This window comes from Ambystoma mexicanum, chromosome 4p (genome assembly GCF_040938575.1).
Source record: "Ambystoma mexicanum isolate Mex_15411 chromosome 4p, UKY_AmexF1_1, whole genome shotgun sequence".
NCBI lineage: Eukaryota > Metazoa > Chordata > Amphibia > Caudata > Ambystomatidae > Ambystoma > Ambystoma mexicanum.
The window spans coordinates 1,176,408,820-1,176,426,649 of record NC_090927.1 but is presented as its reverse complement, the minus strand read 5'-3'; the positions used below and the strand labels follow the sequence as shown (position 1 = coordinate 1,176,426,649).

Sequence of the window (17,830 nt, the reverse complement as noted above, 5' to 3'; positions counted from 1 at the left end):
ATTTTTTAAACTTTGTTTTTAATGAAGATACTAGCTGTTAATTTGAATGTGTGTTGAGCTCTTATTTATCTGCTGGCAAGAAATAGCTACGTTTGCACCTAGTTGGAGAAGAAAAATCCAGAGTTACAAATAATGTTTACTAGCACTAGGTTAGTAGTAGTCGCTATTCTCTGATTTTAGTAGTGAATACAACAATCTTTTCCTGTCTAGGCGTTCTATGTACCTGACCTACATCTTAAAATTCCATGCTTATGGTTGAGATTAATTTTCAGAACTAGCCCTGAGGTAGGAGTCTGAGAAACCACCCTATTATATGTATTACATAATCTAGTCCAACTCAATCATGGTAATGGTAGATGGAATAGCAGTAAAGCGTATACGTCAGAGTTTGTGGGGGTTGATGTAATGGCACAAGGAGGCACACACTCACATTAGACTGCAAGTATAAATACTATACTGTTAGGACTGAACACACTATGCAGTGAAATTAAAAGGTATGTTTTACTACCAAATTTCCACTACACACATTCTCAATGGGTGTTCTCTCTAGGGAGAAAAAATACACAGACCTGGGCCTTGCTTTTACTTAAATAATACAATAGAATTGATTGTCGTGTATTCCTTCAAGGATATTTATTTGGTGTCCAAAGATTAAAAAATGATGAAAGTAAGAAATAAATTGAAATACACTGGTCTGAAGAAAATGTCTTTGACAATCTAGTTGAGATTCACTGGTTGTCAATAATTAAAGTTCGCGGTTTCCAATCCAATTAAATTTCACTGAATTTCTGAGAATTGCTACATGTACCGTCTTTCTTTGAAAATCTAGTTGAGATTCACTGGTTGTCAATAGTAATAGTTTGTGGTTTCAAATCCAATTAAGTTACTTTGAATTTCTGAAGTGTGTGTGTGTGTGTGTGTGTGTGTGTGTGTGTGTCCGTCCTCTACTGAAGATTGTTGCGTGTATCTTCGACACGTTTCCCTGCTCTATGTTGCAACATAACATCAGGAATCTTTACCAAGAGACTGCATCATTGTCATTAAATTGATGTATTATTGATAACATAACTCCTGAGGAACCGCTTGCAACATAGAGCGGGGAAACAAGTGTCTAGGGTACACGCAACAATCTTCAGAAATTCAGTAGAAGATACACACACAAATCTTCAGACATTCAAAGTAACTTAATTGGATTTGAAACCACAAACTATTACTGTTGACAACCAGTGAATCTCAACTAGAACCTTTCCTCTCTTCACTCTGGTGTAAAAATGTTTAGCAGGGAGAGATGCGTCCTTGTTAATCTCCTAGATTTCCTCTCCTCTTATCCTTGTTGCTTTTTGCAGATCCTCAATTGCATTCTTTCTCCTTCTACCCCTGACCTCCCCCTCCACATCCCTCTGTTTCAGACCTTGCTTTCTAGTTTTCCTCTAAATTCACCCATCTTCACTCGTCTGTCTCTTCTTCATCGTCGTCACCCGTCCTAGTCCCAGGTCCTCCCCTCCTCTGTCCTCCTTTCATCCCCCCTCTGCCTTGTACATCTCCTGGTTTCTTTCAAAAGCCCACGCAGCTGCGCCTCTCTGATCCTCTTCCCTCCTCTCTTATCCCATTGGTCTATCCTGACCCCTTTGTATCTGGCCATACTTTTTAACCTCTCTTCAGTCCTCTACTTTTCCATCTTCATTCAAACATGCTTCTACTCTCCCTATTCTCAAGGAACCTTCTTTGGACCTTTCTCTCCTCTCTATCGCTTAATCTCACTCTTACCTTTTCTCTCCTAACTACTGGAGTGTATTGTCCATTCTCAAGTTTTTCCCATGTTAATGCTGCATTCCTATCCATCGATTTGGTGGAGTGGATAGGGTATAAACCAGAACGACTCTTCTTTCTGTCTGTGATTCACTCCTATTGGCTCCACACTCTAGGCAATCTCTCATGGCCTTCTTCAATCTGTCTGCCACCTTTTGAGACCGTTGATCACGCTTTGCTTTTTCATTCTCTTGCTGGTCTTGGTTTCCATGGTTCAGTCCTAAACTGGTTTCACTCTCACCTCACTAATTGCACTTACTTGGGTTTCTTTGCTGCCCTAAACTCTCCTTGTTCCTCTTCAGTATGGGGTACAGAAAGGGCTCGGTTCTAGGTCCCCTGCTTTCCTCTATTTAGACCATTCCTCTTGCCTTTTATCTCCTCCTTTGGTCTTTCCCATCTTTATGCTTACAATACACAGCGCTTTTTTTTTATCCTCATTCTCCCCTTGTATACACTCAATTCTTACTTCTTGCCATTCACTCTTGGATGTCGGCCCACTTCCTCTATTTAAGCCCATCCAAGACTAAAGTGCTTTTCTTCACTGCCATGAATATGCCCCCTCTGTCTCCCCTTCTGTCTCTTTTTCCCTTCTTCTCTCATAATTTCTCTTTAAGGTTGGAATCTTGATGTTAATCTTGACTTTTCCCTTTCTTTTGCCTCTCACGTCTGTTCTTTGTTCCGCCAGTCAGTTACAACTCTTTAACATTTGAAAGGCTAGACCTTTTCTTTCCTTTCCTGCCTCAAAAAGTCTTGTTGCTTTTCTTAGTTCCTCTTGTCTGTTTTACTGTTCCTCCCTTTTTCTTGGTCTTCCTGCTGCCCACCTCTCGCCTCTTCGTTCCATCTATAACTCAACTATAAGTCTCCTCTTCTCCTTATTCTCTTGCAATTCTATTTCCTAAGCTTTTGTCTCGTTCCATTGGCTGCCTTTGAGTTGCGTTTTCTATTTAACTTTCTTGGTCTGGTTTTTTAAATTCCTACATGGCCTTGCGCATCCCTATCTTTATTCTCATTTCTTTCTATGACCTATCCTGCTCCCTGCGCTCTTTAGCTTCTTACTGTTCCCTGCCCCCTGCGCTAATCTCCATATGTGCTCTTTCTCCCTTTTGGCCCATAAACATTTGAACACGCTTCCTCTCCCTCTTTGATCGGTTTCTTTTGCCGTTTTCAGTTTCCGTCTTGAAGCTCACTTACTTAATCTGTTTTGTCCTATTTCTTCTATGTGATATCTACCGTCTTATTTTTGTACAGCGCTTTGGCGTATAGCACAATATAAAAATAAATCTTATCACCTGTGCTGGAAGGAGTGCTGCTGGAAGTCTTCAGCGGCCGTCCATTGGTCTTCAGAATTCAAACCGAGGAGGCACTTTTTCTCCCAGTAGTATTTTTCCAGGATTTTTTGGATTAAAGTCAAAACCAGGAACCCTACATACATGTCCCTGGCCAGACAGTCCCAGCTCCACATCCAGCAAGATGCTAACTGTTGGGGAAATACTTTCTTTTTGCTCTCTCTCCATAGACTGTATGGAATCCCACCTTCCCCAACATCTTGCTTTTGTTTTAAACAGGTCCTAACTTTTGAAGGTAAGTAAAGCAAAACCGCTTTACCTACCTTGCTTAGCTCGTCTATTTTTGGGGCACTGATGAATTCCTATGATTATCGGTGCACGGGGACTCTGTACCCCATTACAAAATTCATTGTTTTAGGCTGCACACTTGATATTTCTATTACTTGCATGATGTGTCCAAGACTGGCTGCTAGCAGTGGATTATTTTCTACCCAGGTTTCTTACTTTTTTCACATGCACTTTTGCATTGTACCTCATAATGCCATTTAGAGTATCATACACTCTAAAATGCCCATGCAACGCATTCTCGTCCTGCCCTTTGGCCATCTTGTCTTTGGCCTTCTTCCTGACTTCTCAGGGCCAGATATGCCATTATGGAATTCCAGTGCATTGTGGCCATGCCAACCCTTCCTAGTCGCCACTTGAATTCCTGTGTAAAACTATGATAAAAGTGGGTGACCTACTCAACATACTTTGTTGCACCCAAGTCCTGAAAATACATTACAAAATCGAAGTCATTATTTGGTCACACACTGCTTTGCATTCTGATACATTAAGGCTTCTGCTCAAGATGAGGATAACAAAGCAACAATTCACCTTTTTGCTTAACCTATTTCTACCAAGATGTATGTTTGTCAGAGGGGTTTATTTGGGATTTGTTTATAGACTATTATGAAAGACAAAACCGCATCTCTATACCAACTAGATCCTGGAAAATATGTGGTCAAAATTCTGTTTCAGACTCTGCTCAAATCCCTTCATCACTACTGAAATGTGTGATCTCGGGTAAATCATTTTATGTCAGTGACTTATCCGTGAAAAGTAGAAGTCCTTGGAACTGATTCTGCCCACATTGTACTCTAGAAACAAAATGTCACACTCATTCTATTGCTCCATAAAATTAAGTGAACATCCCTAGAGCGCCTGTAGACCATAAAATGGCAGGTATAAACCAACATAACATATGTATATTGTACAACACGAATGTTTGCTTTTTGGTTTACTCACGACAAGTTCTAGTGATGTTGATTTCCATGATACCATGAAGTATCAAATCCTTGTCACTTCCTGCAACATAATTTTCTATGATTGCATTTCACACTGATGTCAAGACATATGCAAATTAGTGCCCCATGCACAGCCTTTGTCACACAGGCCTTCACGTATCGTAGAATATGCCCTGAATATTGATAAAGGGCATCCGTACACAAAATTGCCTACATCCTTTCCAGGGGCAGCGTCTCGCTGACATCTGTTGCTGGCCTTCTCACCAGCAGCGCGTTGGCTACCTATTTTTTGAGACTATTCTCTCTAGGGGCATCCTCACTTCTTTTCCACCTATGTTCTCCTCTCAGGTGGTCAGGGAAAGGCTATTGCTTTTGGATCCCGACCCTCTGGGTGGATATGCGAGGATCGATCACCTGGGTGGAGGAGACTTTGGGAGAGGGCGTCCTTAGGTGAAACATGGAATCCTCCTCTTAAAACAGGGACTCCAGGGATCTCTGCACTCCGGTCGACCCTGTCTATACCATCAAGAAAATACAAAATAGAGACCAGGTGCTATAGTTCACTACTACAGGAGACCATGTGAGAAGCAGTATTTTCCCTTGTTTTGTCAACTTATACAAAACATTTATTTTAATTGCAGTCTTAATGCTGCTGTCAATTACAACGGTTAAACAAACAAATTAATACATAAAACCTGTTGATATTTCCCGTACAAATAACAAATATTCACAAACGATGTAAAAACAATCGAACAAACAGAAAACATTATGCATAAAAAACAGCTTAATTAATAACAGCTCGAAAAAAGTGCTGAAGTGAGAAACTACTATAACTCTTCAAGCCTTCAAAGTAAGGCTACTAACAACCCAACTGGTTTAATTTCTCTCAAAATGTTTGTGCAAATGAAGGAAATTCTTCAGGGGGTTTCCGATTCTTCTGTTCTGTATTCACAAAACAATTTCCAAAATAGATATAGCTTGCTCCTTGGTCATTAGTGGTATTCCACTGTATTTACTTGCAATGTTTTTTTTTTTGAGGATGTGGATTGCACCTGGTCTTGAATGAAGTCTATTCCCACAGGATAACGTCCTATTGGTCACTTTAGGTTAATTGCAGGACATAAGGCATCTATACAATAGGCCAAACCCTTATTTTTTGTTATTGAGGGGTCTGTGATATAGTAGCGTAATAACAATATCATATACAGGAATCGCGCACTACCTTCTTCTCCTGTGTTCGGTAGTTTTTGACCAATTTTGTCTTATATTTGCTGACACTTGTGTTCACAAAAAATAAACAGCCCTATACCTTAATGTTTTTCCATACAAAACCTCCCACTATTTTATTCAGTAAATGGACCCCTCCTGTATGGAAAGTGTTTTATCTAAAAAACATATATCACATAAAACATTGCATTGTAAAGTGCATCATCACATTACATCAATCACGGGTTAGTGTAAGGTACCCTCCTTTCTCTTGTACCACATACTGCATCTATTCATAAACCAATATTACAGATGTTCAAATAATCCACAAAAGTCTATTTTCAGAAAAATCAAAAGCAAAAAAAGTGAAAAAATTACAATGTTCTCTATTCTTTCTCAAGCTGACACAGTATTTCTATATGGCCATTCTACTAATGTGGGTTCTTATTATGAACATAACCTTGTACTGTCCTCTTTGTTTGCTTCTCTTAATCTCTGTAGGATTGTTAATGTGCGTTATCCCAATACCTTTTTACAAAATGATGTGCCAATGATGTTGTGTCTATGCTCTGCGTTTCGGCCTATTTATCGAGAGATAACCACATCCCAGATAAGGTTTCCCTGATGGTTTCCATACAACCTTCGTCAGGACAAAAATGTTATTCCTCCAATGATTCTCAATCTTCTAAACCAAATGTCGCCTGCATACTCAAAAAATAATGAAATAAAATCATCTCAGGTTTAGGACCCATTCTAGTGCTCATCAACACTCTATAGTGATAAAGCTAAGTGGTTTTACTACTACCTTTTTATGTAGGCTCACAGGGAAGCAATTACATTTATTGTCCGCTTTTACATTTAGCGTTTCTTTCCTGCAATTAAATCATAGGTACATAGTCCTAAAGGTTAATTCCCAAACATTGTGTGTGCATACCAACATGAGAGATTGTTACACTATATAAAGTTGATGTGATGCTATAGGCAGAACCTCCTGATTTGTTTTGCGCTGTGCTCTTTAGCCATACATTAAGGTATGGGACGGTTTATTTTTTGTGAACATAAGTGTCAGCAAATATAAGCTAACATTGGTCAACAACTACAAAACACAGGAGAAGGGGGGGGGTAGTCTGTGATTTTTGTATATGATATAGGATATAGATCATGCCAGAGATTTAGCTTCAGTCTGTCTGGGTTCGCCAGCGTTGGAATCTTAATGATAGATAGGCTTTGTCACAATGCAAATGCCTTTTAGAAACGGGGATTGCATTGTCCTCTGCGATAGCCGGCGTGATTGCAGTTCATTCCACGTTCACTCGCTCAACTCTCTAGCTGAATGGCATCCCCCATTTCCCTCTCACCATGAACCCTCCATCCCTTAAGCCTTTTAGGCTTTTGTCAACCCTTTCCCTGTACTTCCTTGAAAACATTCCCCAAAATTCACCCATGTGCTACTGGGACAAAGAAGAGGACAAATGGAATGACAAACACTCAATTTTATTGAAGCAGTCACATGCCATCCCCAACCAAGTACTGGGACGAGGAAGAGACCAACACAAGTGAATCGGGTTACCCTTTTAGAGGTGAGCTGTGTAGACTTTTTTTTTTTTTTGGGAAAAAGTTTGGAGGCGGGAAATTCTTAAAGATGGATTTCCAAAGGAAATGGAGTTGGCTGTGGGAGAAAGCCCACAAACTGCAGGGTGCCGGCAGACCTCTCTGATATAGTGGTGTGGCAGCAGGAGTGCTTGAGACACATCTGGAAGCGAAGGTCCAGGACGTTGGATGCCAGTGGCAAGCCATAAGGAGGCTGCCGGCGGGACCGAAGGAAATGGTTGAGATTCGTGCATCATAGAGGAAACGCTGCTGGGTGCGCGCGAGCCACGGAAGATTGCTATGAGAACCCTGTGAGGAACCGCATGGGTAGAAAGAAACCTGTGGCAGCGGAGGACCTCGCTGGGAGCCGTAAGTCTGACAGGTGAATGAAACCAGAAGGGGGAACACCGGGCTGGTAGGTGGGCATAGAAACAAGGTATTGGACATGGATATAAACGGAAAACGCGTGTTGCTATGTGAACTGTCAAGTTTAAAGCCGATTCAGCATTTTGAAGAGTGAACGAAATGAAAGCGAGTTTGTGAACACTCTGGCCACTATGAGAGAAGTGAACAGAAAGACTGATCTTACTGAAAGGAAGTTTATGAACTGTACTGAAAAAATAAACTGCATTATCTGAGAAACAAATACTAGCAAAGCCAAGGGGGCATAAAGAAGTTTCTGATGCTTGTTAATCTGCTTAGAATCACATACTGTGCAAAGAGTCCGACATCTAGTGGTAACCGCAGAGTATTGCATCTTGTCTTTCGAGGATCGAAAGGACTGCTGCATAGGCGTGTCTGTAACATTATCTCTAAATAGTGTACCCAGAATCCTCTCGTGTCGAGGTCCTTCAGATTGTTTTTTTGCACCCAGCTAGCTGGTCGCCTTGTACGGAGCTCTATCAAATTTGCAATTTGTACAAATCCCGACCTTTGGTAATTTATACAACATTCGTCCCCTCTTCGCTGATTACCGAACCGCCGCTGAGGACAGAACAGACTTAGACGGCTGGCATTCCGGTCGATGCTTTGGACCGCGTGGCCAGGCCTTCAGGCCGGCCTATACAGTATGGAAAATGGGGTCCGGGGGTTCCTTTCTTTTAAGAATGTGTTTCCCTTTCCCCTCTCTTTGCCCCTTTTGGTATTGACGTTGCTTCTTCTCCCTGCGCTATGGACAGGACTCCGTTTAAATGTTGCTCCTCCTGTAAGGGATAATTTCCCTGGAAAGGCGAGCACCTTTGGTGCAATAAGTGTCTTCCCCTCATCCACAGTGAAGCGTCCTGTCGGCACTGTGAGCGCCTTCGTGCTAAGACCATAAAGGAGCGTTGTGTAAAACGGTGGGTGGCCTGTGCAATGTCGCAGGCTGAGGGTAGCTCAGCCGCAGCAAGTGATGAGACCCAATAGCGACGACAATGTCTCCGAAACGGATGCCATTGACCTGACAACGGAGCACACTCGCTCCAAGCCGTCCGGCCCGATAGGCACGACGCAAGTTCTGCCATGGTGAGGTTACACCCCGTCGACGAGGACGCACCCACAGCACATGAAACTAAACACACAACCCCTGGTACCGTTTCGGTCTCTCAGTCGAAGCGGTCAAAAGCACCAACGGGTGCGTCTGGTTCCTTGGCGACACCCGCCGATTCACAGGTTCAGCAGCCTTCCCTGCAACCGCGTCAGCGGCATGCGTCCGAGTAGTCTGTAACTAAGGGCGCCAGCACCAAATCCCATATCAACGCCTTCTAAGAGCGCGCTGATGCATAAGAAAACTCTGGTCGCGCCGGAAGTTTCGATGCAGCCGCTCTCTCGGCCTAAGCACCATACTGTAACGCCGAGCATCAGCAGAAGCCTCGCGAAGATTGCCTCGGCGGCTGGTAAACGCAAGGATACATCAAAAGACTCATCCTAATGCCCGGAAGGGCGCGATAGGCCTAAAAGTACATCGGAAGAGATGCCAGAAAACCCTAAAGAGCGTCAGAACTTTACAGAGTGTCCCCAGTCTTTGTCTAAGTCTCAGTGAAAAAGCTTGACGTTCTAGACTACAGAAGCCTCTAGACGATTCCTTTCCCCCTTTAGACACTACTAGGCAGAAATTTGAGGGGTCTATGAACAGGCTAGAAAAATGTGTAGATTTTTCAGGGAGGTTTACCACAAAAAGGCCTCGTGAAGAGATCCTTTATGCTGTACCCTCATTAACTAAATACCAATGGACCTCGGACCCTCTCCATGAGGAGGTCTTCGATCTTTCAGACCCTGAATAGGTTCCTTCTGACCCTTATGCACAGGACCCTTACACACAGGGGGTTGATCTTTCGATGATCCTCGTGATCACACCGCAAATTGGGGCGATGACCAACCTGTTGGTGAGAAACCACCATGGCTATCCCCGACTCCAACCCCGGACCAGGATGCCATTGAGCTGGTCTTTCCATTGTCTCCCTTCTTTGCGTCAGGCTTCTCCTGTGGATGACCAAATGGCGTTTAATGCCATTCTCAGGAAGGCGGCAGAGCACTTTCAGATAGCCACACGGGAGGCTGTTATTGACACTGATTTCGTGGAGGACATTTTAAAAGAGAAGCCTACGGCTTGCCAAGCTATTCACCTTCTCCGTTCTATCAAGAGGCGTATAGCCCCTTCTTTATTAACACCCTCTCAGACTACTATTTCGGCCCTCCCCAACTGATCCCCCTATATATCAGAGGTCATGCTACACCAGACTCTCAGATGGTCACGACTACGAGGAAAAGGGCGGAGTCCCCTTGGAGCAAGTCGCCACCAGACAAGGAGTGTAAAAGGTTATATGCTCCGGGGAAAAGAATAACCACCGCTGCGGCTTACTCCACACGCATAGTCATTAATACCACCCTATTGGCTAGTTATTCAGATGTCCAGTGGAACCTATTGCAAGAGGGCTTGCAGGAGGTCGCAGAACCAGTGCACACCCACCTACTAGCAATCGTAGCGGAGGGCAAACAAGTTAATCACAACATTCTCAAGAATACCTTGGATGCTGCTGAAACAGCTGGTCGCTCCCTGGCACAAGGTAACCCGTTAAAGCGCCATGCCTGGCAGAGAAATTCGGGGTTTAAACCCGATACTCAGGCATCATTGATTAACAAACCCGTGGAAGATTCCAGTCAGTTTGGAAAAGTGGTGGATGAGGCACTCGAGACCACCAAAAAAGAAAATTGAGACCCTAAAGTCCTTGAACCAAATTACCCAAAGACCTTTTCAGCAAAGAGGGGGAAGTTCTCGCCGCTCCTTTTGCGGCCAATCATATCAACGTTCCCCCCCATAATCAGTATGGCTCAGGAAATAATTGGTCTTTGGGACAAGGTTCTAACACCCCCACTACTTACCCTACCAGAGGTCAACGTCTGGGAAAGGGAAGGGGTCGCAACCCCACCCCTAGAGGCTCCCCGGCCTCTGGTCAAAAATGACTCTCGAGTCTGGGTACCCTCCCATGCCTCACCGGTCGGGGGACGTTTAACATATTTCCTGCATGCATGGGAGGGGGATCACATCTGACCAGTGGGTGCTCAAGACCGTCACCCACGGGTACTGTATAGAGTTCAGCCGGCCACCTGGGTACAGACCCCCAAGATCCACACGCCCGACATCGGAACAACTCCGGATCCTGTTACAAGAGGTCAAGATCCTGCAGGAAAAGGGTGCCATCAAAGTCGTCCCCATTCTACAGGTAAACAAGGATCTAACCATGCCCCCTGTGCTAAACTTGCGCCCAGCGAACAAGTTTGTCAAACCCCAAATGTTTTGTATGGTGACGCTGCAAAAAGTAATTCCTCTACTCATGAAGGGGGATTACATGGCAACATTGGACATGAAAGATATATACTTTCATATTTCAATGTTGCTGGCACACAAAGTACCTAAGGTTCATGATAGAGGGCAAGCACTACCAGCTCAAGGTCCTTCCCTTCGGGTTTGCCTCAGCCCCAAGGGTATTTACAAATGTACTGGCAGTGGCAGCGGCTCACCTGCGCAGGCAATCCATCCCAGTTTATCCTTAACTCGATGACTGGCTCATAACAGGGGACTCCTATGAAACATGCCAAGCAAACACTCAAAGGACGGTCAACCTTTTATTCAGTCTGGGATTCTCCATAAACGAGAAGAAATCCGGCCACGACTCCAGTCAAGTCGAGCAGTTTCTAGGGGCTCTTATTCGGACAGAAGACGGGCTCGTCTTCACCTCCAACGAAAGGGTTCAAAACATGCTGTTTCAGATCCCTCCGCATGTAGCCGGTCGCGAGTTGCTGGTACGCAAGGCCATGCGACTGCTAGGTATGATGGCATCCTGCATTTACTTGGTTTTTCACGCGCGTCTACGCATGAGCCCCATGCAAGAGTGGCTAAACAGCCAGTGGTGTCAGACCAGCGGACTATGGGACGATCTAGTGGTTGTCTCGTTAGCCCTCGTTGTCTTGCTGGAGTGGTGGTCGAGGGAAAACCTCTTGAGGGGGGAAGACCTTCACCACCCCAGCAGCAGAAGCCACTCTCACGATGGACGCATCCCTCACAGGGTAGTGGGGGCTCACCTTCATCAGACAGCAACCGGGGTTTGGCCCCCAGCGGTAGCTTCCAACCACATAAACCTGTTGGAACTACTAGCAGTGTTCAAAGCACTGAAAGCCTTTCAGACGCAGCTACAGGGGAAGACAGTACTGGTCCTCACGGACAGCACCACAGCCATGTACTACCTAAACAAGCAGGGGGGGGGGGCACTCGTTCTCCAGGGCTGTCCAAACTATCCCAAAACATTTGGAAGTGGGCTCTCAAACACAAGATGTTTCTATTGTCTGAACATGTTCCAGGGGAACTCAATCTTCTGGCAGACATGCTCAACCAAGACTTCCCACTGCCCTTAGAGTACGAATGGCGACTACACGAAGACATCATCTCCGTTTTTGCAGAATGGGGTTTCCCAGAGATCGACTTGTTCGCAACTGTGGAAAACTCACAATGCCCAGATTACGCCTCCAGGTACCCTCAGAACCAGTCCAAGGGGAACGGTCTCTGGATGGATAACATGGTCAGGGATATTTGATTACACTACCCAAACCCCCACCACCCCCTCTGGACTCCCCTACTCAACGAGATTGTGCACAAGATGCACCAGGAAGCAGTGACCATGATCTTGGTGGCCCCATTATGGGCGCGCCAACCTGGGATCTCCCATCTGATGGAAATGTCTTTCCTCCGATGAAGCTGCCTTGCCCTTACAACATGTTGTCTCAGGACGGGGGGGGGCGGGGCTTAGCGTGGAGTGGAGAAACACTCCATCCATGCCCACAAACTCTCAACTTAGCCCCCTGGCTCCTGAAATCTTTGAGTTTGGGCATCTCCAGCTTCCTCAGAGATGCATGGATATACTAAGAGAGGCAAGGAAACCTAACACCAGACATTGCTACTCCCATCAATGGAATTGCTTTGTCATATGGTGTAATACCAAGCACATCAATCCCATTTAATGTTCCCCTACACATAGCGTGTTATACTTGACTCACCTGCTGGACTCAGGTCTTGTATTCAATTCCCTGAAGGTTCACCTATCTGCACTTTCAGCCTACACTACGTCCCAGCAGAAAGTGTCTTGGTGGAAGATCCCAGTGATTAATGCTTTTATGCAAGGGTTTAAGAGAATGTATACTCCCAATTCTAACCCGGCTCCCGGATGGGACCTTAATGTGTTGTTAACCAGACTTATGGGGTCTCCCTTCAAAACTATGCACAAAGCAAGCCTGAAAGCACTCACTAACAAGACAGCTTTCCTAGTGGCAGTCACTGCCATACAAAGAGTTGGTGTACTACAGGCCCTTTCTATTCTAGACCCTTTTGTTACAAATCAGTGATAAGGTAGTTTTACTCACTCACCCAAGGTTTGTGCCTAAATTAATTTCAAAGTTCCATGTGAACCAGTCTATAGAACTATCTACATTCTTCCAGAACCCTACTGGCAGAAAGAAGCCTACCGACACTAGTTGTGCACAGGGCAGTCATGTACTATCTGGAAAGAACTAAACCACTAAGGAAAACAAACCAGTTTTTTGTTTCAGTGGCAGCTGGTAGAGAAGGGGACCCTGTCTCTAAATCAGCTATCTCTAAATGTATTGTCAACTGCATCACACTCTGCTAAAAACTTGCCAAGAGAGACATGCCCTTCAAGCCTAGAGCACACTCTACTCGAGGCACGGGGGCTTCCATAGCAAATGTTCCTCTCGAGTCCATTTGCAAAGCGGCAACCTGGAGTTCTGTACACGCCTTTACAAAACACTATTGCCTAGACACTCACTCTAGGTCTGATTCTCAGGTGGGACAAGCAGTACTAAGACATCTTTTCACTACTATTCCTTCTCACATCCCACCTCCTACTCGGGTACTGCTCGCTAGTCTGTGCACCGCATGTGATTCTAAGCAGATTAACAACAAGCATCAGAAGACATGCATTGCTATTACAGTAAGTATTTCTGATGGTTGTATCTGATTAGATTCACATGTGCCCCCCTTCCTCCCTGCTCGGATGGAAGGAACATAGACGTCTTACTACTTCTCTCTTTCCGTACTCGCTCACGATGGTCTTAAGGCTCCGTCACGGCAGAAAAAATACAATCGGAGGGACCTCGACGCGTGAGAATTTCTGGGTACACTACAGGTCACGTTAGGGATGGTGTTACAGACAAGCTTATGCCGACGTCCCCTTTCGATCCTCGAAAGACCAGATGAAATACTCTGCGGTTACCACTAGATGTCGCACTATGTGCACAGCATGTGAATCCAAGCAGATACAACCATCAGAAATGCTTTTACGGTAACATATGAGAACCCAAGCCTTGGCAATAGGCAAAATATACAGTTGTATTATCTGAGAAACAAGTGCAAGCCAAGTCAAGAGAGCAAAAAGAGTTGTATGTGGGATATGAGAAATGCAACATTGGCCAAAGCCAATATAGGTCAAGGAACTGTAGGTTCCAACAAGTGCATGGTGGCGCCTAGAAACACGTGTACATGCGCGTTATAAATGCCATATCATATATCATGGTTGCCAATCAAACTACCATCCAGTGTCAGGAGAGTGTGACGCATGTGAATGAAGCAAGCCTTACTGCTAAGGAGAAGCAGTGAAAGGGTGTTGATGGAAAAGCAGTCAAGGAGGGGTACCAGTTGCGTGACCTGTAATGGGTGGACCACGTGGTCCGACAACTGCACCTAGACCGGGTGCCCCTGATTTGAAAAGCCACAGCAAACACCTATACAGATGCTAGTTTTGCGCAATGACCTTGTTGGTGATTTTGACGTTAAGTGTTATGTTGAACACTCCAAGATTTGAACTTTTGGGGAAGGAAATCCCCTTTGGTAGTTTGTTAAAAAGCTGGAAGATTTGATTTTTTGGGGAAGGGAACCACTGTGCTTTGTGAACTACTTTGAACTTGGGGAAGGGGAGCTGATTACCAGCCAAGAGCTAGAAGAAGCTCTGAACTTTATTTTGAACACTATTCATTTTGGTGCTGACATCCCTACACATTGTATGCAGTTAGTTGTGAGGGCAAGTATAGGTTTGGACACAGATGTTTTATTTTGGACTTCCTGACACAGACTATCGTTAGTTTTCTTTAGGTAGGGAAGTCTCATCTTAGAGTAGGCCAAGTTAGATATTACTCAACCCTCCCTTTTTGATTTAATACAACTTTGTTGAAATTACTTGAACCTGTTGTCTGTGTCTGACTCGTGATGCCTTCACACCTTTCAATAGCCTGTCCATTGAGAACATTGTAAATCCTGTGGCATTTCTACTCCAAAAAGTATGCATGTTAATATTTGCATGTTTTTCATATACACTGTCAGACACTGTTGTCCTCCATTATGACCAGCGTTGTTTAAGTGCACGTTGCCTGTGTTGTCGAAGGGCGCTGTGTTGTGCGATACAGGTGTTTGGCGACAAAGAGATGCAGCGCAGAGTGCGAGCTTGCTGCGCGGCCGGCAACCATCAGCGTCCGAGAGGTTAGAAAGGTGCAGGAAGTTGGAGCAGCCACTACTGCTCCCTACTAAACTACCCAGCCTTTGCGCTTAGTCCCCCCTAACAGTGTGACATAATGTACTCTGTCTCTGCACAATCTTAAATTGAAAAAAGTAGGTCAGGCGCGCACTCTAGCTCCAGTCAAAAATTCTTAATGCAAATAGTAACTGGGTTAAATCCCAACAACATGCAGTTGGAACAGAGTTGAATCCCATGATGCAGTAATAACTGGGTTGAATCCCATGTTTTGCCGTTCAAATTCTTCTGTCGATTTTTCTCCTCCTAGTACTTTCCTGTCTCAAACATTCTTCAGGGAGGCTGTAACCTTTTCAGGTGCTGCTAATTAGTTCTTGATTTCAGTCTTAAAGGATTCTGGTACATGTAGTGATAACAAAGTTAAGTCATTTCAATGGCCCGGAAACCAACACCCCTCCAAAATACAGTTCTTACCCAAAATTGGGGGTGGGGAGAGTACCAGAATTGTGGTCCTCCAAAGTGGGGCATGGTAACCCCAGTTACATGGGATTCAACCCTGTTATTACTGCATGTTTATGGGATTTAACCCAGTTACTATTTGCATTAGGAATGTTTTGCTGGGAACTAGGGTGCGCGCCTGACCTACTTTTTTCATTATTACTACTTTTGTCTATGCAATCTTAGGCTCACCTCTCTAGTGGTTAGCCGTACTTTGTGTTTTGGGTCTCTTCTCTAGGTCCCCTTCATTTGTGGTTACTGTCCCTTTAGGCTCTCTCCCCACTCTCTAGGTTACCATCCACTGTAGTTACTGTTGTACTGTGAACTGTGTCCCACTAGGTGCTCTCCCACTCTCTAGGTCCTCACCCTGCTGGACGTACCGCTGTCGCCTGTCTGCTCCTCCTGTGGGTTTCCTCCTGTGTGAGCCCCCGAGCCCTTGCCGTCCCCTCTGTGCATCCTTTGTTGCGCTGCACTGGGCTGTGCGTCCCTCCTTCTCTTTTGCTCCCTCCTCCTCCTACTTTCCCTCTCACACCCTCTATGGTGCTTTCCGTTTCTCCCATCTTCTCTAACTCTGTCTCCTATCCTTTCTCTCTCACGAAGTCTGTAAGGAAGAAGGTCAAGTGGGACATCCTGGTCTCCAACCCAGGCCTCCCTATCGCTGATACCTACACCAGTGCTTCCTCCAGACAGACTCTCACCGAAATCTTCTGTCGTTCCTTCACTGGACATATGGACCCATCATATGTTCTCGGCTTTCTCCCCCATCTCTTCCTCTCCCATTAATGGTGGCACTCAGTGAGTGGTCCTCTTGGCCTCCTTCCACTCCTCCAAGACCCAATCTCCTCATTTGCAATAGGCGTCTCCTGCGTTTTAGCAACTTCCTTCCTTTTCCTGCTACTCCTAATAGCACCTCTCAGGCTCCTGTGCCACCTCCTTCTTCTGCCGCTGCTCTGGCACCTTCCTTCTCCTCCTTTTGGCTACTATGCCTCCGTCTACCACCTCTACCCACTCTCTGGCTCTTCTACCTCTTCCGCTGGGTGAACCTCAAGCCTGTACCCCACCCCGGAAGTCTTTCAAATGTGGCAACCTGATCCACATCACTACTCTCAACTCTTGCTCTGCTGTCAAACACTCCTCCATCTTCATCTCTCGAAGAACTTTAACTTGATGTTCTCGTCTTCACTAAGACATGGTGCACAGCCAGCTCTGTCACAAGTTTTGACACACTCCTCCCTGATGGCTACAAGAACCTCTATGAGCCAAGAACCAACCGACCCAGAGGTGGAATGGCTTTGATCTTTCTGGAGTGGGTCCCTGCTTCTGTTATTCCAATGCAGGCCTACTCCTCCTTTGAATGCCTGGTCTGCAGGCTCTCTATCTCTCCTGGTCTCTCTGACTGGCCACCATCTAGAGGTGTTTTTCTTTCCAAAAATTGTAGGGACCTCATATTGGTAATACATACACCACTACACAGAGTGAACGTTCTTGGACACAGGGAGGCAATAACACAAACTTAGACCAATAGTTGGAACATAATTGGCTCTTTGCAGGCCCGTTTTTCACATTTAATAACACAAAAAAATAATAAATGCTACTTATCACACATAGATACACACACTGTCAAGAATATAATGTAATACATCACTGGTAGCACAGCTGTAGAGAACACCATCTAGCCTGGCACAACACTGCAAAGCCCCAAAGCAGGTAGGCAGAGAGAACACCGCAGTTAACGGGCCTGGAACGGAGCAGCGTCCTTCTCAGCGACTTTTGCTTCTACCTGAGCGGATGACCCCACTCTTCTTATTTGGTCAGAGTCTCCGCCTTCCACAGGCTACTGAATGTCTCCAGCTGGAGGGACAGACGGCAAGCATCGGAGGCACTCTTAGAGTGGAAAAATCCAGACAGTGGACAAACCCATCTCATGCTACTGTGCTCACGTTCCCAGCACCCTTATCAGTGTACCTGCTCATTTTCAGTCTCTTCTTGTAGCTCGTGCTTGAATGACGCAAAACTGTCCTACGCGATAGACTAATGCGCTTCTCACTAGAATACTGCTAGCGCTGCTAAACGATGTTTTGCCTTCTAAAAGGGTTCACCGGAAAATGACTTTCACTGTGGTCGGAAGCAAATGTCCAAAATG

At 45.1% G+C, this 17,830-nt stretch overlaps 1 protein-coding gene across 1 annotated transcript in view; it reads left to right on the top strand.

Annotated features, from left to right (window-relative positions):
- Positions 1-17,830, top strand: part of IGF2R (insulin like growth factor 2 receptor) — a 2,762,372-nt gene that overhangs the window by 399,470 nt on the left and 2,345,072 nt on the right. The window lies entirely within an intron of this gene.